The sequence below is a fragment of the Cydia amplana genome, chromosome 16 (genome assembly GCF_948474715.1).
Source record: "Cydia amplana chromosome 16, ilCydAmpl1.1, whole genome shotgun sequence".
In the NCBI taxonomy this organism is placed as follows: domain Eukaryota; kingdom Metazoa; phylum Arthropoda; class Insecta; order Lepidoptera; family Tortricidae; genus Cydia; species Cydia amplana.
The window spans coordinates 2,536,488-2,561,357 of NC_086084.1; the positions used below are offsets into that span (position 1 = coordinate 2,536,488).

At 36.4% G+C, this 24,870-nt stretch overlaps 1 protein-coding gene and 1 long non-coding RNA gene across 4 annotated transcripts in view; both read left to right on the top strand.

Moving 5' to 3' along the window:
• LOC134655419 (CHH-like protein) overlaps positions 1-24,870 on the top strand; it is an 82,871-nt gene that overhangs the window by 25,956 nt on the left and 32,045 nt on the right. The window contains exon 1 of one of the 3 annotated variants that reach the window (XM_063510887.1): positions 3,882-3,988. The exons of 1 other annotated variant lie outside the window; for it this stretch is intronic. The gene's annotated coding sequence lies outside the window, so the exon portion shown is untranslated. Of the gene's footprint in view, positions 1-3,881; positions 3,989-24,870 lie in introns of those variants that run through there. One more of the 3 variants, XM_063510885.1, reaches the window with a different exon arrangement.
• LOC134655166 (uncharacterized) lies at positions 948-1,419 on the top strand. Its single transcript, XR_010097415.1, has 2 exons — positions 948-1,076; positions 1,164-1,419. It is a non-coding gene; the product is annotated as an uncharacterized LOC134655166 (long non-coding RNA).

A 24,870-nucleotide genomic window follows, 5' to 3' on the forward strand; every position in this document is an offset into this window, starting at 1 on the left:
TAAGTTTTCTCAGAAAACCATATTTCGGTTAATTAATGAAAGCTACGTAACCGAACATATTCCAACTAATTGATTCCGTAACTTAATTAATATTTTCCAATAAATTCAATTAAAATTCTAAGAATTCACCAATTTTTCGTTGAATTATGACTTTTCATCTACCATCGCCCACACTGTTAACTAACAGTTCGTAAACCTTATTACAGAGGGCATAAGGTCCACCGATGGACAGTTAAGAGTGTACCAACTTGCAGGACAACTTTTGGTCTTATGATAATAGTAATTAAAGTATATTTTTTTATTCGGTAGACTAAAATGACATCTCATAGTATGAACATCATGTGTCATTTCATACTATGAAATGCCATTTTAGTCTACCGAATAAAAAAATAGACTTTAAGTAATGTTAAGATTTCAGTAAACTAAAGCGTACCTCCAAATTCAGAGCTTACAAAATTAATTAGTAGCTACAAAATAAACAGAAAATGTTTTTTTAAATAGCACGTTGTAAGCAAAGAAGCATACGACCCACCAGATGGTAAGCGACCTTCGCCTATGGAGTATGGACGTCTGCAAATACCGTGGTGTTACATGCGCGTTGCCAGCCCTTTAAAACCCTGTACACTTCTTTTTTGAAGAACCTCATACTGTAGCCCCTCGAGAAAACTTCAATTTATAAGGATAAAGTTTCGTGCAGCGCACGCGTTAGAACGCTCAGTTGTTTTATGATAAAACGCATTTTTATCGCTTGTCACTAATGTCACTATGCCCGTCGCATTTACATACGTGACAGGCATGGTGACAAGCGATAAAAATGCGACCGTGCTACCGGCGCTGATAATTTAATCACACTACATTGTTTTACGCGGTAAGCGCATTGTCATTTATTCCTTGTAGTTCAGTCATTATAGATTTTGACCTGTGAATAAACAGTTGGACTTTTTTTTCGTAGGTCCCTCGGGGGGGGGGTCACTGGGAGTGTAAATTCAAAAAGCAGACTGAATTAGGCTCCTGTGTATATTCGAAAAACGGTTTTTCTTGAATAACTCGGCCATTTTTGATTTTACAGTAAAACTGTGAGGACATAAATTGTAGGAAATTTGATTCTTTACAAGTTTGGTTCTCACATTTTTCTTCTAGGATCGATATTTTGGAAATTAAAGGTGGGAACCAAAATTGTTCAGAATTTGATTCTCTACAAGTTTAGTCCTCTTCATTTATGCCGTAAAGTTGAAAATAAACGAGATGATGAAAATATTTTTAATTTGTCGCTTTTTTCAAATTTAATTTCCAAAATATCGATCCTAGAAGAAAAATTGTGAGGACCAAACTTGTAGAGAATCAAATTTTCTACAATTTTTGTCCTCACGGTTTTACTGTAAAATCAAAAATGGCCGAGTTATTCAAGAAAAACCGTTTATCGAATATACACAGGAGCCTGATTAAGTCTACTTTTTGAATTTACACTCCCAGTGACCCTCCCGAGAGACCTACGATAAAAAAATCCAAGAACTGATTACTCACGGGTAGGGTCGGTTTTTAGGGTTCCGTACCCAAAGGGTAAAAAACGGGACCCTATTACTAAGACTTCGCTGTCCGTCCGTCCGTCCGTCCGTCCGTACGTCTGTCACCAGGCTGTATCTCATGAACCGCGATAGCTAGACAGTTGAAATTTTCACAAATGATGTATCTCTGTTGCCGCTATAACAACAAATACTAGAAATAAAATAAAATGAATATTTAAGGGGAGCTTCCATACAACAAACACGATTTTTTTGCTCTATTTTTTGTTGATGGTGCGGAACCCTCCGTGCGCGAGTCCGACTCGCACTTGGCCGGTTTTTTGGATATAATGACTGGACTATTGCGATCGCATGCGTTCAACGCTGCGTTTATTGCATACCTACAACAACTGCGCGCTTTAGGTTTCAAGTTCCATATTAATTGTATAAAACTTAGTCTTATATAGAGCTGTGTGAGATTTTTACTCGTTTTCAATAGACCACTAAATAACGAGTATCCATTGACTCTGTTACGTCAATTGGTTTATGTAGAATACAAAGTAGCTAATAACAATGTTTCTGCGTGTGTATTTGTTTGGATCAAAGCTTGGATTTGCACGTGTGAGACAACTTTGTATTAGTTATTTATGAAGCATTGACCTGTCTTGTTTATGCTTTCAATTAGTTTGCGGATGTAAAACAATAAATTAATAGCTACCTACAATAAAATAAAATAAAAAATAAATAAATCTTTATTGCCACACCTTACAAAAAAAACAGGAAAATAAACAAGAAATACAGAATAAACTTAAACTTATCAACTAAACTTAACATAAAACTATATAACTTAAATCTATGATGAGGCAAACTAAAGGGTCCCAATCTCAGCATGTGCAGTGCCATAGGGTTCCGTGCTGATTTTCAGACTGGTGGTGATAATTTGTGTGTGCCTAAACAAATACCATAGTTTATTAGTGTGAGTATATGGATATGTGGGGCTGGAATAATTTTGAAAAATATTGTTTGTGCTGAAAATCTAAGAATTTGGTTTTCTCACCAACCCTTTTTAGGGTTCCGTACCTCAAAAGGAAAAAACGGAATCACTCGTTGCGTCTATCTGTCTGAAAAAAATACATTATTAAAAACGGAACCCTCGGAACGCGAGTCCAACTCGCACTTGACCGGCTTTTTATGAAAGGTTTATTTTTGTCTGCCCGTCTCTATCTATAATCAATTAATTTTCCTGAAGCTATATCTTTACTGAGGTGTGCAGTAAATAATAGTCTATCTATTGAAAGAATATATACAAGTATACAGATTGAGACCTATATTATTTCTCTCTCCGCAGCATTTATGCTGAGTCAGCGCCTATTCTGTACCACAACACATGACCCTCGACTAATTTAAAGAATAATATGTTTTGTGTAACTTTTACTTTTTATTTTTCTCTGTCTCTTGTCTTTTGTTTGTGTCACAAATAATGTATGTTGTGATTAAAGTTTTTATCTATCTATCTATCTATTTGTCTGTCCATTCAGTTGCCGCGTGCTCCAATGAACCAGACACCTACTAAGTCGTCTCCTTCCGCGGAAATGTTCTCAATAATTAAAATAATTGTCGCTGCTGCATAATTCCACAATTCTCGGATATACTTGTGGCCGGACTTCGGGAAATACTGCCGTATATTCCTACCGTCTAGACGGTTTATAATTGGTCCTATTTATGGTTTGTCATGTGACATATCGTTTTATTGGAATGGGAAATTACCAGTTGATTTTTAGACGGAAACTTACGACAAGATAGTTTAATTCTTAGCTTATCTAAGCAAAGGTAGTTACCTAATAGTATTTTTTTTATTTTTGATCATTGCTAATGCCATGCAGAGTTAACTTGGTCTGACTCTAATTGACAAAATAATATTTAGTTGCAAAAAATGGTATTCATTAAGATTCCGATTTACTTCTAATCTTTGGTTCTAACAGTTTACGATGACAGATTTACGTTACCAATTTAAATAATTATGAACTTTATCTCTTAACTTTTTTCCGTTTCTTTCCAAGCAAAAGACTTTCAGCAGCCGCAAAAAAAATCCGATCATTAATAAAATATATAAGTACCTATTTTGCTGTAATCGTACAGTAACCTACTCATTCTTTACATCAGCCTTTTATCTATTTTGTAATTTTAAATAAACAAATCTAGTTGACAAACTTTTCCCCACATTCCCAAACTTTAAGTTTAGGAAACTTTACCCCACTTTCAACAGTCCAACCCCCAAATTTCCAAGCCTCTTTTATGACGTACCAGTGAGTCAGGCGGGCGCGCCGGCGCTCCGCCAATCACAGCCCTCCGTGTCGACTATATACGCGAACGGGCGCCGAGCGCGCGCAATGTTCACGCGCTCCGCACTCAGCACGCACGGTCGCGAGTTACACGGGACTCTTTCGTAGTTACATTTGTGTTTGTGATACATTTCGGATATAACTGTAAGTATTTTGGATTAAGTTTGTAAATAACGGTTACTTTTACGGAAAGTGTGAGCCAGTTTTTTGCATTTTGACACAGTTGCGACATTTATAATATGTATCTATAGGATCTTTCGTAAAGTAACTATAAATTACACTTTTATCGATTACACATTTAAATCGTGATTATCTTCCTCGTAATTTATATTTTGGTTTCCTCTCTCAATCTTAAAAGACAATTCTGACAAACAAACATGGAAATTTATAAAATGTAAACAGAAAAATCTTAAGTACTTATATGTGTTAGCTCTAAATTATTAAGAATTCATAACAGCTTCAAATACATACCTACCTATAAATAGGTAACATATCTCAATTACTCTTTTTAATTACTGAGGTTATTTTTGCGAATATACCTACCCAATATATTATATTATAATACCTACTTCTTGCATTTTAAGATGTTTAAATGTGTCGTCAGAAAGTACATAAAGTGATCTTTCTTGTTACTACATTAGCACCTTATCAAACTCGTTTGATGTTTAAGATAAATGTATTTATACAGGATGTTAAATCTAAACGGGACTGTGTAAATAATTTAAAAACTAGGAAGGATAGAAAACTTGACAATAAGGTACTATGTTGGAGATAAGAAATTCCACTTTAGTTTAAATTTAACTTTAATTTAGAAAAACATTGAATGAGCCGTTAGATTCAGTTACCGAAATAATATTAAACATACTTTATTAAAGATCACTATATAAAGCTTGACACGTTTAAAAATCTATATAGTAATATAGATATAATCATTTTGTTGTATCATGATTTAATTGATAGAGTCAAAAAAATAGTTAATTATATATTATGAGGGTTACAATTTATTGCAGTTAACAACTTAATTGTCAATTGGCCCATTTACCAAAACTCTTATTTCAATTCCTGAAAAGTCTTTAAATGTCGTATTTCAAAAAATCGCCATCGTGATTCTAGTTTCACATTCGCCTATAGACATTTTCGGGTGATACTGGCCTTAATTCTAAAATGGCGTATCGGCCGCCATTTTCTACTGAATTTCGTCACAGTTTGCCAAGATGGTAGATAAGATAAGGCAAACGTCACGCCATTGCATCGTGGGTAACCACAGCATCGGGTTACCGGCTCGTTCGAGTAACGAATGCCGTATATGTATAGTGCGATATAAAACAGTAGAAACTAAATAAAATGGAATTAATAAAATTTTATGCTAAATTGTTGCAATGTTTAAGCATTGTGCGTCAAAAATTTGACAGTTACGTAGGAAGTGGCTCCCTCTGGTGTATTTTGATCCGATCGCATATTGTAAAGGTAGTGTAGGCCCTAATGAACACACTTTCATATGTTTTTAAAAGTACAATTTTTATTTTTACCTATAATAGTTATTTTCGATACAAGTGCGAAAAAGAGGAAATTCGAAACGAGTGGCGATAAATTAAAACACGACCGAAGGGAGTGTTTTAAATCGACACGAGTTGCGAATTGTATCGTGTACACGTGTATCGAACAACGTTTTACAGTACATATGGCACTTTAAAGTTTGGACATACGCACGAAAAGTGCTATTTTACGCACTAGTGCGGAAAAGTAGCCCCATATGTACCGTAAAATAAATTTACAAGCATCATTAATTGTCTTAAGTTCGGAATCCAATCCCATCTCATACCCAAGAAACTTCAAAGGTAACGGTATTGCAACAAAATGGTGTCCGTGCAACCAGCGTATCGTTTTATGAACGTCTTAACTTAACCGGCCGTTAAGCTAAACGACGTTTAAGGGGGTGTTAACTGGCGTTTAGTGGCCACGGTAATTCATTGCACCGCAACAATAAGGTATGGCGTACACTGAAAGATAAACCTATAACAATTAAAATTGGCATGATTAAATATATCACATTATTTTTGTAGTCAGTAAAACTTAATCGCGTAAGTATCTAGAACAGTGGTTCCTAACCTTTTCAGTCCGGTTACCCCTATGACTAACTAGGGAACCTGATTTTACCCCTCCTCCCAATGGTAATAAAAAAATAAAACGTGTACGTTTGTTGTATTGTTATATTAGGTTAGCTTATTACCCCCGTAAAATACCAGTTTTACCCCCACGGGGGTAATTACCCCCAGGTTAGGAACCACTGATCTAGAAGGAATTGAACGAGCGTTAGCGAAAGTTTCCCTTTCAGAAAACTAACTAAAACTTGTTTTCGTATGTTCGGATCTTCGGATGTTCTCCTCTACATGTGAAAATGCTTGTAGATATTTGCTACCTATGTTCAAAATTAACTCGTTTTTAGGGTTCCGTACCCAAAGGGTAAAAAACTAAGACTTCGCCGTCCGTCCGTCCGTCCGTCTGTCACCAGGCTGTATCTCATGAACCGCGATAGCTAGACAGTTGAAAATTTCACAAATGATGTATCTCTGTTGCCGCTATAACAACAAATACTAAAAATAAAATAAAATAAATATTTAAGGGGGGCTCCCATACAACAAACACGATTTTTTTGCTCTATTTTTTGTTGATGGTGCGCGAATCCGACTCGCACTTGGCCGGTTTAAAAAAAAAAGAAAAGTTACCCGAAGGTGCATTGAAAGTAATGAAACTTATACAAAAAAGGTATCTCTGTTTGGCCCTATGGTTGACTGGTAGAGAATGCCATTTGGCATTAAGTCCGCCATTTGTACATTGTTGTATATATTTTGTGCAATAAAGTTTAAATAAAATAAAAAATAAAAAAAAATGTTTTTCTGATCGTGTTTTATGTAACGTCCCATAAAATTTGCATTTCATGGACTTCGAAAGGCGTGGTTCAAAGATTCTCTTACATACAGAGAAATCTTAAGTATGGCATTCCACCGTAGAACAATGCAAACCTTATGCGAAATGAAAGCCCTACGTAGTACATTACTTGTCTACTTTCCCTCCACAGACAAGACATCCTCTAGACTGAGCATAGTAACGCTACCCCCTCTGCCACTTATACGGTAGTTTTACTCCATCTTCGAGTCAATCCCGTGCCGTGATTGGTCCGTGTCTTTGAACGGACCAATCACGGCACGGGACTCGCTCACCTCGTCCCCCGCACCCCAGTATTTTTGGCAGCATCGGTTTCACGAAATAATTGCTCTAAACTCAGTCTAGAGGATTCCTACTCTATGTTTCCCTTCAACCGGCATCGCACAGCCATCAGACATATCGGAGCGCCCGAAGTGCTAAAAATATCTGAACACTTTGAGAGTCGGCAAAAGGGCGCTCCCATACAATCGGAATATCGCTCTCATTTTAAAACTACATATGCTTAAATTACATGATACTAGACATGTCAGTTACGTAACATAATATATTATCTATGTCGGGTACTAATATTCATTGCTAAAAAAACAACGGGTTGCACATGACTAGTGCAAAATGTCTGCAGCACTATGTATAATTGAGGTTAACACCATCTAGCGTTATTTCGTCGCATTACTTGAAACCCCTAAGTACATCACTGTTAGTACTCGAGTTATATTATTACCAGTTAGAGGGAAATTCACTAGATGGCATTTAAATCAATAAAGAAAAACTCAATGACATCGTAACAGTTTTTCGATCAGGTCACGTGTCCATCTTACGTCTTACGAATCTTACCTCTCGCGAGTTTAAAATTTTTTCCCCATCACAAAAAGTGCACAGCGCCGCTAAAGAAGTTTTCACATCAAAATTGTTATACAAATAAAATAGAGCAAGTAAAAATGGAGTAAAACTTTTATCGTATAAAATGTCTTACTCGCTCTAATTTCTATCCAAGTCCCCCGCCGCCTCTGTCCGTCTGTATGTATGTTCGCGATTAACTCAAAAACTACTGAACGGATTTTCATACGGTTTTCACCTATCAACAGAGTGACTCTTGAGGAAGGTTTAGGTGTATAATTTGTTAGGGTTTATATTTATACCCGTGCGAATCGGGGGCGGGTTGCTAGTAAATGATAAATTCTACCATGCTAGTGGTCTGAACTCTGAATCTGGGGTGGGTCACTAGTCACTAGTCACTACATGTATAAAACAAAGTCGCTTCCCGCTGTCTGTCTCTATGTATACTTAGATCTTTAAAACTACGCAACGGATTTTGATGTGGTTTTTTTATTATATAGAGTGATTCTAGAGGAAGGTTTATGTATCATTATTTTACCCGTGCGAAGCCGCCGGGTCGCGTAAATGATAAATTCTACCACACTAGTGGTCTGAATCCTCCTCTAGACGACCTATTTGTAAAGAATTAAGGTCTTTTATTTTTTTTAAGTTATTTAGCGTTAAACGTCAGCATGCATCATCCCCATACCAACCCATACAAAAGACATCAACGGCACAGTTTGGACCTTCGGAGAACTTCTCTTACTACCTCAAAAAAAGATTAAATCATCAAAAAGCTATTGCAAATTATAGCCTTATGTCACTGATAATAAGATTGAAATTAGGATGAGAGCCGAGTAGATATACGACGTATTGAAATAGAAGGGCTAATTTTATATTGATTCTTTTGCGATGTCGGTCTGTATGAAGTGCTTTGATCACGATATTTCTGAGAAATTTGCGTGTCTGAGGTTTTGTACTGTTTGCAAACAGGAGAAATGATTTGTTATTCAATATTTATGTGGATGAGTCTTTGAATAACGTTAATACCTGGAGAAGAAAAGGATTATGCTAGAGCACTTTTTAAAACGCCGAAATAAAAAAATAGTCGTGCCTTAATATGTATTATCCTAACTTTAATAAAGACGTAAACTGCACAGACTTTGCAGTGACTTAGTGTTGAACTTTCAGCATAAAACAAAACGTTTATCACTATGAAAAATTTATCACAAATATCATCACTTAAAAATCAATTTCAACAACCAAATGAGGATACTACCAACTCAAAATTTGTATTATTATAAATATCCACTCTTGTGGATTGTAAAAATGCAATTTTCATCAGTTTTTAAAGGCACGTCCTAAATTTGTCACATCTAAGTCGGTGAAGATTTAGATTGGTCCGACTAAGTAGGTACATACTATGCCTTTTTACAAAATTTCGAAAGATCAAATTATAAAATTGACCAAAATGTCGCGTACAAGAACCTCCTCCGTTTCTTACGTCGGTTAAAAATATAATACATAAAACCTGATGCTTACGAGTATTTTTGAAAGTTACAAAATCTAGGTCTCATTTTGACACCACTCGTTAGCATTCTAGACTTGAACAAACCGGCATAATGTCCCGGGTTTCATCTAATCTGATATTTCATAACCGCTTGCAATTCCGCAAACTTTCCCTCCTATCTGATAATAAGATAAGTTTATCTTCATTGCTCTACGTGAATGGTGGACTTTAGTCTTGTCATTACTATCATCTTATTGTCGTTGTGTGTCTTAGCTTTTGAACATTTTATTTTAATCCCATATAAAAAGTGTAATCAATATTAAATTTCAAAAACTTGAGCCATTTTTTTTGTGCGGTAGGTATATTGTTCATTCATATTATTTTTTAATGAGGTTCTGTAAAAGATGTGTAAGTAAGATAATGATAGAATTAATCTTCGAAATAAATTAAAAGTGGAAAAATTCACTGTCTTGGGTGGGACTTGAACCCACAACCACTGGATCACTAGTACAGTGCTCTGCCATCTGAGCTACCAAGACTGTACCCAATTCAGCGAATATTTCCACCATATATGAGCCCTAGGGAGGCTCTTAGCGACATCTACCCTAAGAGTCCTACACTTCTTAAACGGCTACCAGAGTTCCAAATCATATTGGAATTCACCAGTAACGATGCGCTTATCCTATAGGTACTAAATTAATTTTGTATTAAGCAGAAACGTCTGCGAACGATGCTATTAAGCTGAATTTTTCCACTTTTAATTTATTTCGAAGCTTAATAGCATCGTTCGCAGACGTTTCTGCTTAATACAAAATTAGTTATAGAATTTTAGATTTAAGCTAGTTATTAATTTAGTTTCGTATTGTACGTAGTACCTATGTAATATGTATATTTAATTATGTAAATAAATGTTTTTTCAAGTAAGAAAAATATTCCAAAAAATTCTATGGCAACGTATTTTCGGGTCATATGTAATCCGTCTACGGATTATTTCCTCCTTTTTCCTGAGTAAATATTAGGCTATGAGGATGTTGATCCAGTAAAACATTTAAATAGCATGTTTGAATATCATATCTAATAACGTTATTTATTACAACATAATTTCTCGCACTATGCGGGTTTAAACCGCAAATAACTGTGGTGATTAAAATAATCTTGTAACATAATTTCATCCCTAGATAATAATATTAATAACAAGCCCCTATTTCAATAAAAGAGACCGATGTTACAGCCGTGAGAAATAAAAACAACTCCCGTGGACCTCTTAAAAGAAAATTTTACAAAAACACACTTTATAATAAAATTATTTGATTTGTTCCCTAATAAGTTACGAGTACCTACAAGCCGTTTTATACACACCAGGCGGTCTAGCATAAGTTGCGTTCTCCCGCGCGAGTCCATACTTGAAGTCGCGCGCGGGAACGCAACTCATGCTAGCAGGTCAGTTGACGTTCCATACTTTAATTTTAGACCATACGTTATTACCTAACCTAACATTAATTTTATACTTAATTTAATTACGTTGATTGGCGATGAGTCATAATTAAATAGTCATAATAGTAATATTATTAATAAACTGATCGAGAGCGTGCTACAAACTGCCATTAAAGCTAATGGCCGAATAATTGATCCGTCAACCTCCTTTCTTGGTTTCTTGTCGAGATTATCAGGGGGCCTAAGGGCCACCTCACACTAGCGTCTCTCGAGCGTCGGCGTCTAGCGAACTCTATGACTGCTGCTCGACGCAACGTTGGCGCAACTGCGCAGCGACGCCATTTTCCATAGCGCTAACTAGACGCCGACACAATTTTTGTTACACCTTGTATATTCACCACTCTTTGTCAAAAAAATAAAGTGCAAAAATAATAAAATAAAATAAAAACTACATATATTAATTTATTTCGTTTTATAATTAGTATCCTATTTTCACAGGAAAATTAAACCTACAAATAATGGCTATGCAAAACTAGGTGAAAATGAAGCTATGAATTCATTAAATCGCTGTTAGTAAACACCTGATACCTACCTTAATATGTTATTGACTATATTAATAAGTATCAAATTACCGACTAAAAAATAACGAGCCAAATGCCATCATAAAATTGAACCATAAATACAATGCAGAAAGTTCTACATTTGCGCCAACCAGTTCTGTGGATGGCACCTTAATAATCCGACCATTAAAATTATTCATATTCGACATTTAAAATTAATTAAAAACGAATAAAAATCGTTAAATTTGAATTCGGCCGAACACCTGTGTGGTAACGTGACACCGGGGTATCGGATGTTGAATCGATTTTTATGGGCTGTTTCGGTCAATAAATATGGAATAAAAGTCATGTTCGGGACTGTTTACGGCCGTCGGTGCTCTTTGACTCGACAAGCTGTCGTGTCGTTGCGACGGCTTAAGGATGACTCACGCTAGACCGGGCCTGGGCCGGGCCGGAGCTTTTGGCGCTTCGTTTTCTATGGAAAGCACCACGTGATCACCGATCAGCCGTCATAGAAAATGACGTGTCGGACGCCTCGCACCGGGCCCGGCCCGGTCTAGCGTGAGTCATCCTTTACAGATCAGTTCGATCACAGGCGAATCAAACGCTCAAAGAAGTCAGTATAAATAAACGAAGTTCGATTACTTACGTTACGTAGTTTTTAGTGATTTCGGATAACTTGCCAGCTTTTGTGAACGAAAGCGATATGGATAAAAAAAATACATTTATGGGCGTTTTTTATCTCTTTTTATCCTAATAGGAGAAAAAAAGTGTCCTTAGGTTTTTATTTCCATTCCGTCACCATTTTTCATAGACTTTGTATGGCGGTCGCGGAATGGAAAGATCGAAAAATTTATGGAAATTTTGGCACACTTTTTTTCTCCTATTAGGATAGAAAGAGCTCGTGATTCTGAGTAAAAATAACATAAAAAATCCCAAATTTGAAAAAAAAGTGTAGGGGACAACTTAAAAAAAGCGGCCAAGTGCGAGTCGGACTCGCCCATGAAGGGTTCCGTATTTAGGCGATTTATGACGTATTAAAAAAAACTACTTACTAGATCTCGTTCAAACCAATTTTCGGTGGAAGTTTACATGGTAATGTACATCGTATATTTTTTTAGTTTTATTATTCTCTTATTTTAGAAGTTACGGGGGGGGGACACACATTTTACCACTTTGGAAGTGTGTGTGTGTGTGTGTGTGTGTTTGGAAGTGTTTTTATCTTTTTGCTGTCTTTGTCTTTTGTAAGTTATATATTAATTTTGTTTTGTATTCATGTTACCTGTCGTGATTGTTTCACCGGATGGTCTCATCGGAAGATCAGCGATGGAAGTCGCCAGCAACATGCTGAGATGAGACCATTTCGTGGCACTTTGTCCTTTTATTCTCTGTTATATCTCTTGTCATCTCTTGTTATATCTCTGTTATATCTGTTACATCTGTTTCTATTTTGTGTTTGTGCTCACGAATAAAATTATTTCTATTCTATTCTATTCTATTCTCTCGCGCAAACTATTCAGTTTAGAAAAAAATGATATTAGAAACCTCAATATCATTTTTGAAGACCTATCCATAGATACCCCACACGTATGGGTTTGATGAAAAAAAATTTTTTGAGTTTCAGTTCGAAGTATGGGGAACCCCAAAAAAATATTGTTTTTTTTCTATTTTTGTGTGAAAATCTTAATGCGGTTCACAGAATACATCTACTTACCAAGTTTCAACAGTATAGTTCTTATAGTTTCGGAGAAAAGTGGCTGTGACATACGGACGGACAGACAGACAGACATGACGAATCTATAAGGGTTCCGTTTTTTGCCATTTGGCTACGGAACCCTAAAAACGCCCTTATTCAAGCGAAATAAACCCTATTAGTACAATTTCTTCTTCTGCCAAACTACAGGACAATTTGTTGGCAGAGGGAACTAACTCCCTTTAAACATAGATGGGTAGACTTAGCTAATTGCCTAGTTAATTGTTAACTTACATCTTATTGCTTATGGTGGTAACTTCAATTTAATTTTGTCTAATAGAAACATTTTCATTTACGTACCTACTTCAAAATTACATCATATATTTTGTGTCATATTTCTATTTGAAAATTGACTCAAATGCTCCCTTAATTTATCTCCTTTTCTCAGCATGAATATCTGCAACTAAGGAATATTTATTATTGTTTCACTGTGCATTAAATTATCTCCGTCTGGAGAACATCTCACAAAACATCTGTAAACATACATAGAGGTGACGATGAAATTGTAACTGATCAAACATCGTTAAGAGGGGGGATAACGCAAATGTTATCTGCTTTTGAATGCTGAAACTATAAGCAATCGCTGCTTTGTCGATGAAATTATCAATTTTGTTCGTTGTTCGAGAAAAACGCTAGTAGACGGAATAGTCCCTATGACGGAATTAGCCACATTGACCTTACAGTTTTTTAAAAACATGGGGCAATGCGCATGTAACACCTCTGGAGCTGCAGGCGTCCATAGGCTAGGGTGACTGCTTAAGTGCTTACCGTTAGGCAGGCCGTATGCTTGTTTGCCACCGACGTGATATTAAAAAACCTAAAATTTTGCGATAGCCTTAACATTATGCAGGGCTATCGGCATTAGCCGCTTGAGATCCATTGCACAAGCATTTGTTTTGTTTTTGAATTTGGAACATTTGGATAATTTAGGTAGAGGTAGTTAGTTATACAGTGGCCAAGTGCTCACATCCTTTGATCGAGCCGGCGGCGCGCGCGCAGTGAAAGGCGGTATCTGTAATTGTATCGCGATGTGGATTTCCTTGGGTTCGATTAATTCCTGTGCGGGTATGACCGGCTTGAAGTTTACATTTTATATAACTTAAGTGTAACTACACTTTTCAAAGTAGGCACAATTACAGGCTTACAAAAAACAGAATCGGTCGCAGATAAAATTATGGGTTTTTAATACCAACGTCAAGTCAAGAGTGAACCGCAACTGCATATGGTTATTATTTATTAAATACCTAATTGATACAATTTAATTAAGTGTAGGTATGTCACAGGATGCACTATTGAACATATGAGAGTTCTAAAATGGTCATCAAATTATTTTCGAAATTCCTTAGAAATATAGATTATAGAGAATTTTTACCAAATACTCACATTAAAAATACCATACTGTCAGTCATATATTTTACTACCTACTTTTTTTTCCTTTTTTTTCCATGCTTTAATAGTTATTCCCCTAATCGCGGCAGAGACGTATGCAACAAACTTAATCTTCTAACCTGCATAGTTACGAAGTTAGGTTTTTATTTAAAATATTATCAAAACTAAAATAAAATATTTGAATGTAGGTATATCTTCTTTAAAACTACAAACGAAATTTCAAAGAAGCCGGTTTACAAATTGGAAATACATGCTTAAGTTCGAGAAGATAACTTTATTTTGAAATATTTTACGATCGTATTTCAGCTTGTCCATTTACTTTATGGGAATGTGCTAAAAGGCAAATTAATAAACCAACCACTTAACAACCCACTTTCACAATGTTCCTACATAAATGTTCAATATAAATAAAAAAGTGAGTGCTTGGATCATACAATCTCTCACATTAAAAATAATTTAATTTATTTTAACTTACTTAACTATCTCTCATAAGCCCTTTTGACTATGTTGCCAATATTATTTCTGATGAAATATTACCCATGCCTACATACATACCTATATACCTAAACACATAAATTGACAAATACATTTCATTGAGAGTTGTTATGTCATTACAAACTTATGAAAATGATAGTGGAACATCTTCGATATGAATTGATAATGGACCAGCAGATCAAAACATTATTTTTTTATGTCTAAAGATTTAATATTTTATCAAAACCTTATGGTGACATTTAGTCTGATTATGGTTTCAAAATATATGTCCAACAAATGGCGCATAGTTTTCAAGGGTCAGTACTACCTTTACTAGCAAGTACCAATTATCGCCTGGCTATATCTGTGCTACGGCAGTGTGAGTGATTTCCCGCGTGCGCGTGTGCGTGAGATCGAGTTCCGTGCGTGTGTGTGCGTGGCCGCGGTAGACTTCTTGGCAACCGGAGGATGTTAGGGCCGAGGCACACTGGGACGATTAATACGAGTAGTTTGTTACTCAATACTTTTATAGTTAATTGGCTTTTACATACAAATTGTATTTTATTACTGTAGTGTTTGTTTTATATTGAATTCCTGACTGAAGTTAGTCGTAAAAAAGCATTGGAAATTCGTATAACTTAAGCCATTTTGATTCTAATATAAATAACAAAAACTAAACCTTGGGGACAGACTTATAAAAATAAAGTATGAACGTAGGGTATTCCAGAAATAAGCTTATTTTGAAAAATTGTGGTGAAAGTTATAGTAATGTGTAATAAGATGATATGAAGCCCGGCAGATTTCAGTGTACTTATGCCAAATGGTACACTGAAATTAGTTTACAATACAAAGTGTTAAAAGCCTGAAATTTAATAGTGTTTATTATTATTACCCTTGCCCCAATTGGTCCTGTCGATCTGTCATCTTAGTACAAAAGGGGAGTAAATTGACAAATCAAAATGTCATGTTAGTATCAGAGTAGTCGAATAAGAAATTATACTTATCCCTCTTTCTGGGTGATACTCGTAACACCCCGGAAAATGGATGGGATAATGTTCTGCGTTACTCCAATGACACGTGACTCTAAACATAATAAAGTCTATAAAAACAAAGCTATCGTACAGCCCTAGCACGGCCTAACGAGCATGTTGCATGTTGCATCGCAAGCGCAGACCAGGCGACGCCGCGCCGCATTTAGCACCGCCATCTGTGCACCGGCCAGCGACTGAATGAGCGGCTCTCACGAATTTACTTTACATTTTATAAACCCTTGTCAAATAGATATATATTTCGTGGAACTGGGAAACGGCTCGGAAACGGAAATTTGCTATATGGAGGTTTTCGGAGAGAAAAATCGATCTAGCTAGGTCTTCTGGGAAAACGTGCACTTCTGAGATTTATATGTTTTCCAAGCAAAGCTCGATCTCCAAGATATTTAACTATCTAATATAAGCTGTTACATTAATAAAGAAACTCACATACAAACATGAACGCTGAAAACAATACACTCCTTTTTTGGGCAGTCGTGTAAAAAGAAGGTAGGTCTCTAATTATTTAAAATAAAGTATCAAAAAGAAGCGCAAAATTCAAATGTAAAAAACAGTCGGGTAAAAATAAATGAATTGTTTCCGTGATATTCAAAGATTTTCGTTATAAAGGAAAGGACATCTAAAACGTACATTTAGACAAAATAATATTCCTTAGATTGCTGTACTTAATAACTACAATAAATAATTGACATTGAAAAAAACTTACCGATTATTAATTTATGGTCATCTCATCATAACCGTGTTCATTAGATGTGTTCGCATTTTTTGTAATTTTTTGTAACCTGGTTACGAATAAACGCGTACGCGTAATCTCTTTTCAACTTGTATCTAAGGACGTATAAAAACGGTCAACTGGCCTGCTTTTATAAATGTTTCATTTATGTTGTGACTTAAAAAAAATCTATAGGTACTATATTTTATATATTAATCATTCCGTTGTCGAGTGAAAAATATCGAATATCGAATATATCTAAAAAAAATTTAAAGCGTAAACTGATTTATTTATATACTGAACAGCAACATAAGTATAAAGTAACAATAAATAAAGTAAATAAATAAACCTTAAAGTAACCTAAATAAAATTAAAACTACTTACAAAACTAAAACTACTACTTAAAAAAGGAAAACTAAAAATCTATACCTAAAGAGGGCCCCTGGGGCATAGTACCAAGGATACTGGCAGCATTTCCTCGCTGAATTCGAATCGCAACGCTTATTATTATTATTTATTCGTTGAGCGAGGAAGCTGCCAGCTCTTTTGTCCCCAGTGACAATATCTAAAATATTTTACAAATTAAAAGATGAACTGACCAAGGCCGCCAAAAAAATATTGTACCGTAGCGTGGTAGTTTCTACTTAAAATAACACATTTCCTAGTTAAAATATTTTATTAAATTCTATGTTCAATAAAATCTTGCGATATGATATGAAACTTTATTATTCATTTAGTGCCGTGTGCGATAACATATGCAAACTAAACTAATTCTATATGACATTTTTGTTTCTGTTTTCTTCATTTGTCTTGCGTAATTTATTATTTTTTATGTTTTAATATGATATCTTTTTCTGTTATCTGTTGTAGCATCACTTATCATGATATCTCACTATGTTCTTTTTTTTTTCAGCTGTTATGTGATCATCACTAACAAATTCATATGTCTTTTAACCTTTTACATGCCACTCAAGCTATATCTCATGTGAAACACACCCGGTAATACTGTCCCTGTTCTACATATTTTGTTAACTAGCTTCACATGTTAACGACAACGATTAACGTACGCGTTGCTAAGGAGCGGCGTGATTGACACACATTTTTCTTAGAACATTATCTGAAGGTTCCGTGAAGTGACGGACGTCTAAATCGACTGCCATCAGTGATTCAGTACCCATAGAGTACAAACTTAAGTAATTTTACGTTACTTAAATGTTAAACTTTTAAGTAACGTTGTATATTTGCGTCAAAGTTTAGTAAAAGTCCCACTCTGACGATCCTAGTTCCAGAGTTACGGGCAGGTTAGTGTTTATAGCCTCCCAAATCATAACCATCTTTTTTCCGCTTATTCACTCGTGCAACTTTAAAGTATTTAAGAAAATAAGTGTTACACATAGATATTCCATTCTTTCACCCGTAGGTAGATAGCTTGTGTTATGTTAGTTTTAGAAAATACTAATAATACTCCATCTCGACAAACTTTCGGTCATAAAAGACACGTAGTTTATTACTTATGAAAGCAGAAGAATATAAATTATCGTATTAGATTCATAATTGTTACATACCTATTTGCCGTAACTTATTTTTAAAATGTGTTTTTCAATTAAAAGACACACCAAGATTGTTTACCTTATTTCTAATGCTAAAAAAAAACGAACTATAGGTAATAGAAAGTATTTTGAAAGAGACATATTTTTGTCCCAAAGTAACTAAGGTTCCCACGTGTATTTTCATGTTCTATTATGTAAATCTCAAAAATTACAGCACGAGCTAGTGACCCCTCCTTGAAATATATCAGGAATGCCGCGAACCCCTTCAAAACTTTGAAAGGAAAGGGTCGGAAAGCTTTGAGTAAACTTAACCTCCGTAGTGGCTTTTATTAGTTGCAGGGAAATGAAATGATACACCAATACAAATGTTCTCGAATTAAATATGTGTTCGCCATTGTTTCTATTGTGCAAACTACAAAGTAATAAAAACAAAACGGTTGCTAAGTACAGTCGTCAAAGATATGTACACTTTGCACCTTACTCCTTTGTAATAAGGCAAAAAATGTAAGTTAGGTATATGTTTGCGGTCCACTGTACAGGTAGGTCAAGCGTTATCACGACCATTACAGTAATGTGTCGGTTTCACCTGCGTGCATTTAATTTGACATTACACTAAATACCGGCAGTTGTGACACATTAGTGCATTCCTGGAAGGGTTCCTGCTAATGGGTAGCGATGATTAGGTGCAGTCAGACGGATCTGAAAAAAACGGGCTTCCGAGTGATGATTTTAGCCCTACATTTGTTGTGTCGATTGGGGTAGGTTTTACAGCCCGGATCCAACTATATATGGAAAAAGCCGCATTAAAAAAATCCTCCTTTCAGTTTGCTAACCCTCTCTAGAGGAGTATTAATTTTAATATTGTAGATTAAATAAACAAACTATTATGTTGACAACAAAATAAGAGCTTTTGCAAATCGTTTTAAAATTATTTTAGCCGATTGTGCCTTTAGGCAATTTTTGGGCTTCTGTGAGAATAATTTTAATTTTTCAGAAATAAAATACGAGTACAGTCGCCATCAGATATCAGATATATCGGAGCGGCCAAGGCGTTCACAAATACCTGAACACGCCCCTATTTTCAAGGCGTTAGAGTGTGCGTTCATATATTTTTGAGCGCCTTGGCCGCTCCGATATATCTGCAATAGGTATCACTTAAAGATAAGTAAAGAACTAAAATATAGCTGTGGCTTCACATTTAGGCAATTAAAAAACTTAAACATGATAGCATTGATAATCACCGCTCAAATTCGCTCTACAAATAATGAACCGAAAAACACCTGTCCGCTCCCAACAACTCCTTTAACGCCTTCATCTGAATAATAATTATCATCTTGCGTTTTCTCATGCAATCTTTATCTCATCTTATCGTTGCGAACTTATCTCAGTGCCTAACGTGTTGTTTTGCAAAGGAAGTCTAGTTTTATTTAGTTTGTTTCGCGCTCAGTTCCCAGCTCTCCCGGTGGCCGCTACATATTTATTCATACCGGATTCTAGTTAATTATAACCCGAGGAAGTGACACGTTGCCGACCAGACCGGTATATAATCTGACGGCTGTGGTTAAGTATGCTTAGGACGCGATGCGAAAGCTTTAGGGTCAATTTATGGATAATTATTGATGTTCCAAGCAAAAACATACATGTCGACAATAACCTACCAAACCTACTTTTTGAAATTGATCTCTTTTAAAATTAAAATAACCTGTAAACTCTTCGAAATCTTTTTGTATTGTCACCGCCAAGAATACGTCATACGCTATTACATAGATGTGTTCATTTTGTATTCAAAATGGGGCGCTTGACACTGAAAGGTTTAGAATAAGTACCTACCTACCTATTTTAGTTGATTCCCGACAGTATCCTAATATTATTTACTACTTAATACTTGTTAAATTTGTTAATTTACTAAAGACACAATGTTTAGTTTCGTGAAACGGGCGGCAATTTCAATATTAGGCGTCGTAGGCGTTTTTTTTTTTCGTGCGTTTTAGCCAGTGTGGACGCACCATTCTCCACTCAACCGTGGCGCGTATCAAGTTCCAATTGAATATGACCAAAGTGCGTGCGTCATTGTCACGCCGAATTAAACGGATTAGTCCTTAATTGTATATAGTAAAATACGCGGAACATTTTCCATACAGTGGGGGGACGCTATGAAATTGATAATTAACGCCAATAGCATACCTATATACCTACTAAAGCATATTACTTAGTCGTGTATGTGTTATAAGTACTCGGTCTACCGGCATGGAATGCAAGATATGCACATACTTAAGTAAGCGCTTACGTTCGTCAAACGAAATGTCTTGTTTCATGGTACCTATGCAAATTTTTGTGTTCTAAATGAGAAATTGGCAACGGTTTTTGCATGAAAGAGTAATACTTTAGAAATAGGTATCCGTCTTGTAGCTTACTAGCTAATTAGCTAATTATTACACGAGCGGATCGTCCTGAATCGACGGCCTCCTGACTTAGTCGGTAGTGAATCTGCCTAACGGAGCATCAGGTCCAGGATTCGAATCCCCGTAAAGTCATTTATTTGTGTGTTCATTTCAGTTCATTTTTCATTCATTCATCATTCATTTTTACACGACTGCCCCAAAAAAAGAGTGTATTGTTTTCAGGGTTAATGTTTGTATGTGGGTATGTAAGTTTCTTTGTTACACCGTAACAGCTAAGTGCTGATAAAAGTAAATTTACGAAAAGATAGGAAAAAATACAGAGAACGTGTCATAGAGGAGCACGTGTGCAAAACTGGAGGTATTAAAAAGGCATGGAAAGAACTAGATAACATAAAGATCTGGATCAGTAAACTAAACAACCGCATGGATGGTTGCGAAACACGAAGACAAAACATACTCGAAGTAGCGACAATGTTTTACAGGGACCTTTACGAAACCAGAGAGCAACAGAATACAATAAATTTTGAAGAAGGTGAGGAGGAGGAAATACCAACCATATTAGAAGCCGAAGTTGAACGGGCTATCACCTCCCAAAAAAAGGAAAAATCTCCTGGACCAGATGGTATAACTAATGAGCTCATAATCGCTACTAAAGGCGTTACGATCCCAGTATTAACATCTCTCTTTAACGAAATTATCTCTAAAGAAATAATACCTACCCAATGGACTACCTCAAACATTATATTGTTGTTCAAAAAAGGCGACCCTTATAACATAAACAACTATAGACCTATTAGTCTGATGTCAAATGTCTATAAAATATTTGCAAAGATAATATTATACAGACTAACAAACGTACTTGATGAAAACCAACCAGAGGAACAGGCCGGGTTCAGGCGCGATTTTTCGGTGCTGGACCACATCTTCACGGTACGGCAACTAACTGAAAAATGCAAAGAGTTCCAAGTCCCACTATACATAGCTTATGTGGACTACAGCAAAGCCTTCGATTCGCTCATACATAACAAAATTTGGGAAGCCCTAAAAGAGCAAGGTGTATTGTCGAAATACATTAGGATAATAAGGAATATATACGAAGCAAGCACTGCTCGAATACAGTTAGAAAGTAAGGGAGAAGAGATCAAAATAAACAAAGGAGTACGACAAGGTGATCCTCTTTCTCCAAAAATATTCTCCGCGGTGCTTGAGGGAATATTTCGGAATCTTAAATGGGAAAGGAATCCCAATTACGGACTTAAAATTAATGGTACTACTCTCACACATTTACGCTTCGCAGATGATCTTGTGCTGATAGCAAAAACAGCTGAAGCCCTGCAAAATATGCTAGAAGAACTAGCTTGCGAGAGTGAGATAATGGGGCTGCGAATGAATGCGGAAAAAACTAAAACAATGACCAATTCCAAAAAAACGCCTATAGTGGTTAACGAGGAAATCATCGAGTATGTTGATGAATACATATATTTGGGACAAACAATATCCATGGATAACCAGATGGAGAAAGAGATTGCCAGAAGAACAACTAACGCATGGAAACGGTACTGGTCATTGAGAGAAGTAATGAAGAACAAAGAAATTAATATAGCCACAAAGAGGAAGTTGTTTAATACATGCATTCTACCAGTCTTAACCTATGGCAGCCAAACCTGGACTTTAACTAAGAGCAACTTAAACAAACTACAAGTCTGCCAAAGGTCCATGGAAAGAAGTATGATTGGAGTTAAACTAAGAGATAGAATCAGGAACAAGCTTATTAGATCTAAAACACAAGTAGAAGATGTAACCAATAAAGTTAGAACACTCAAATGGAGGTGGACAGGACATATGATCAGGGGAAAAGAGAAATGGAGTAAGAGAATAATATGGTGGTTCCTGAAAGATAGAAAAAGAAAACAAGCACCACCAAAAATGAGATGGGAAGATGAAATTGTAAAATTCGCAGGGAGACATTGGACCAGACTAGCGAGAGACAGGGAAAAGTGGAAAGGGATGGAAGAGGCCTTTGCCAAACGGCATACAGACCAAACCGATGTTGTCTGAAATAGTTTTAATTAGTAATTTGATAAATTGTGTTCAATAATAGTTAAACTCTTAAATTGTAAAATACTTGTCTGAATAAAAGGCTTATAGTAGTAACAGCTAAGTGCCTGAACCGATTTAGGTGTTTGAGATATCATTGGAATCCTTACGTCATCCCGAGTAACATAGGCTATGTGACGTCATCACAAAACCAATATGGCGGATTATGCACTGCAAATTGTGCAACCGAAACAAAAATAAAACTTATAAACCTATCGAGTTGGGTATTAAAATAAAGGATTTTGAAAGACGATTCTAAAACTGTACATAAAATATGGTTTAAACTATTCATTTGGTAGGACAAGATTTTACAAAATATAAGTATAACGCAAAGATAAATGAATTGTCTAAATCTATTGAATGGGGTATTAAAAGAAAGGATTTTTTAAGGCGATCATACGAATATATATAAGTCATATGTTTAATTGTATCATTGGAGAGAAAATACGAAATGTTCTACATCGCGCTAATGATATTTCTCTTTGCAGCTATATACGACAACGTCATACGTGGCGCTTACGTTATTTTCAATTGCGAAAGTGTCAAATACGAAAGGAACGGTTTGAACGAATGACTAGGTAAGCATTTCTCAAAAAAATTGTACATTTCGATCACATCTTAGATTTCTACAAAATTGGTATGCTGGTAAAGTACATGAAGCTGAACAATTTCCACCATATTTCCCAAAATGTCCAAGAAAGTTTGTATGAAACATCCTTTTTTGTTACCAGATTTCCTTACACATTTGGTAACAAAAAAGGAATGTTTCATACAAACTTTCTTGGATATTTTGGGAAATATGGTGGAAATTGTTCAGCTTCATGTACTTTACAAGCATACCAATTTTTATAGAAATCTAAGATGTGATCGAAATGTACAAATTATTTGAGAAATACTCAGGTACTCTGAATAAACATATTGTGCTGTTTATTATAAGATTTAACTTGAGACTTTGAATAGAAGACACTATTATCATGACTGTAGAAGGCAGGTCTTTGATGATGATTTTAATTTTGCACGACAAATTTTGCAAATCCCGGAGCACACGTGCTACTGTTGTGAAACAATATTTTACGAGAAGCAAAGACTGGGAGCTTAAGATAGATGGGCTCTTCCTGCAACTTCCACGAGTATTTTAATAACGAAAGCCGAAGGCCGAACTCCGCATAGGGTCGACGCTCCGAAGCGTAAGGCAGGTGCGTGCTTCCTGTAAATTCCCCAAGTATCTTAATTGCGAAGGCCGAAGGCCGAGCTCCGCGTAGGGCCGAAGGCCCAAAGCGTAAGAAAGGTGCACGCTTTTTGCAGTTTCCCCAAGTTTCTTAATTGTAAATACCGAAGGCCAAGCTTCGCGTAGGGCAGAAGGCTCGGAGCGTAAGAGAGGTGCATGCTTTCTGCAGCTTCCCCAAGTATCTCAATTGCGAAGGCCGAAGGTTCGCGTAGGGCCGAAGGCCCGGAGCGTATGAAAGGTTCACGTTTTTTGCAGCTTCCCCAAGAATCTTAATTGCGAAGGCCGAATGCCGAGCTTCGCATAGGACCGAAGGCCCGGAGCGTAAGAAAGGTGCACGCTTTCTGCAGCTCGAAGTATCTTAATTGCGAAGGCCGAATGCCGAGCTTCGCATAGGGCCGAAGGCCCGGAGCGTAAGAAAGGTGCACGCTTTCTGCAGCTCGAAGTATCTTAATTGCGAAGGCCGAAGGCTGGGCTTGCGTAGGGCCGAAGGCCCGGAGCGTAAGAAAGGTGCACGCTTTCTGCAGCTTTTCCGTTTCTTAATTGCGAAGGCCGGAGGCCGACCTTCGCGTAGGCCCGAAGGCCCAGAGCGTAAGAAAGGTGCACGCTTTCTATAGCTTCCCCAAGAATCTTAATTGCGAAGGCCGAAGGCCGAGCTTCGCGTAGGACCGAAGGCCCGGAGCGTAAGAAAGGTGCACGTTTTCTGCAGCTTTTCCAAGTTTCTTAATTGCGAAGGCCGAAGGCCGACCTTCGCGTAGGGCAGAAGGCCTAGAGCGTAAGAAAGGTGCACGTTTTCTGTAGCTTCCTCAAGATTCTTAATTACAAAGGCCGGAGACCGAGCTTCACGTAGGGCCGAAGGCCCGGAACGTAAGAAAGGTGCATGCTTTCTGCAGCTTCCCTAAGTATCTTAATTGCGAAGACCGAAAGCCAATTTATAATTATGTAGTTGCAGAGATATTAAGCCAGAGATATTAGCACTTTTCAATACGACTGGTTTTTGGGTCCGACCTATTTAGGTTTTTAAGCACGTTTTATGCTAACATATCAAAATATCTGATGAAAGCTCCTTGAAGCAACTTAAGTGCCTTAAATCATATAAAAAATGTGGT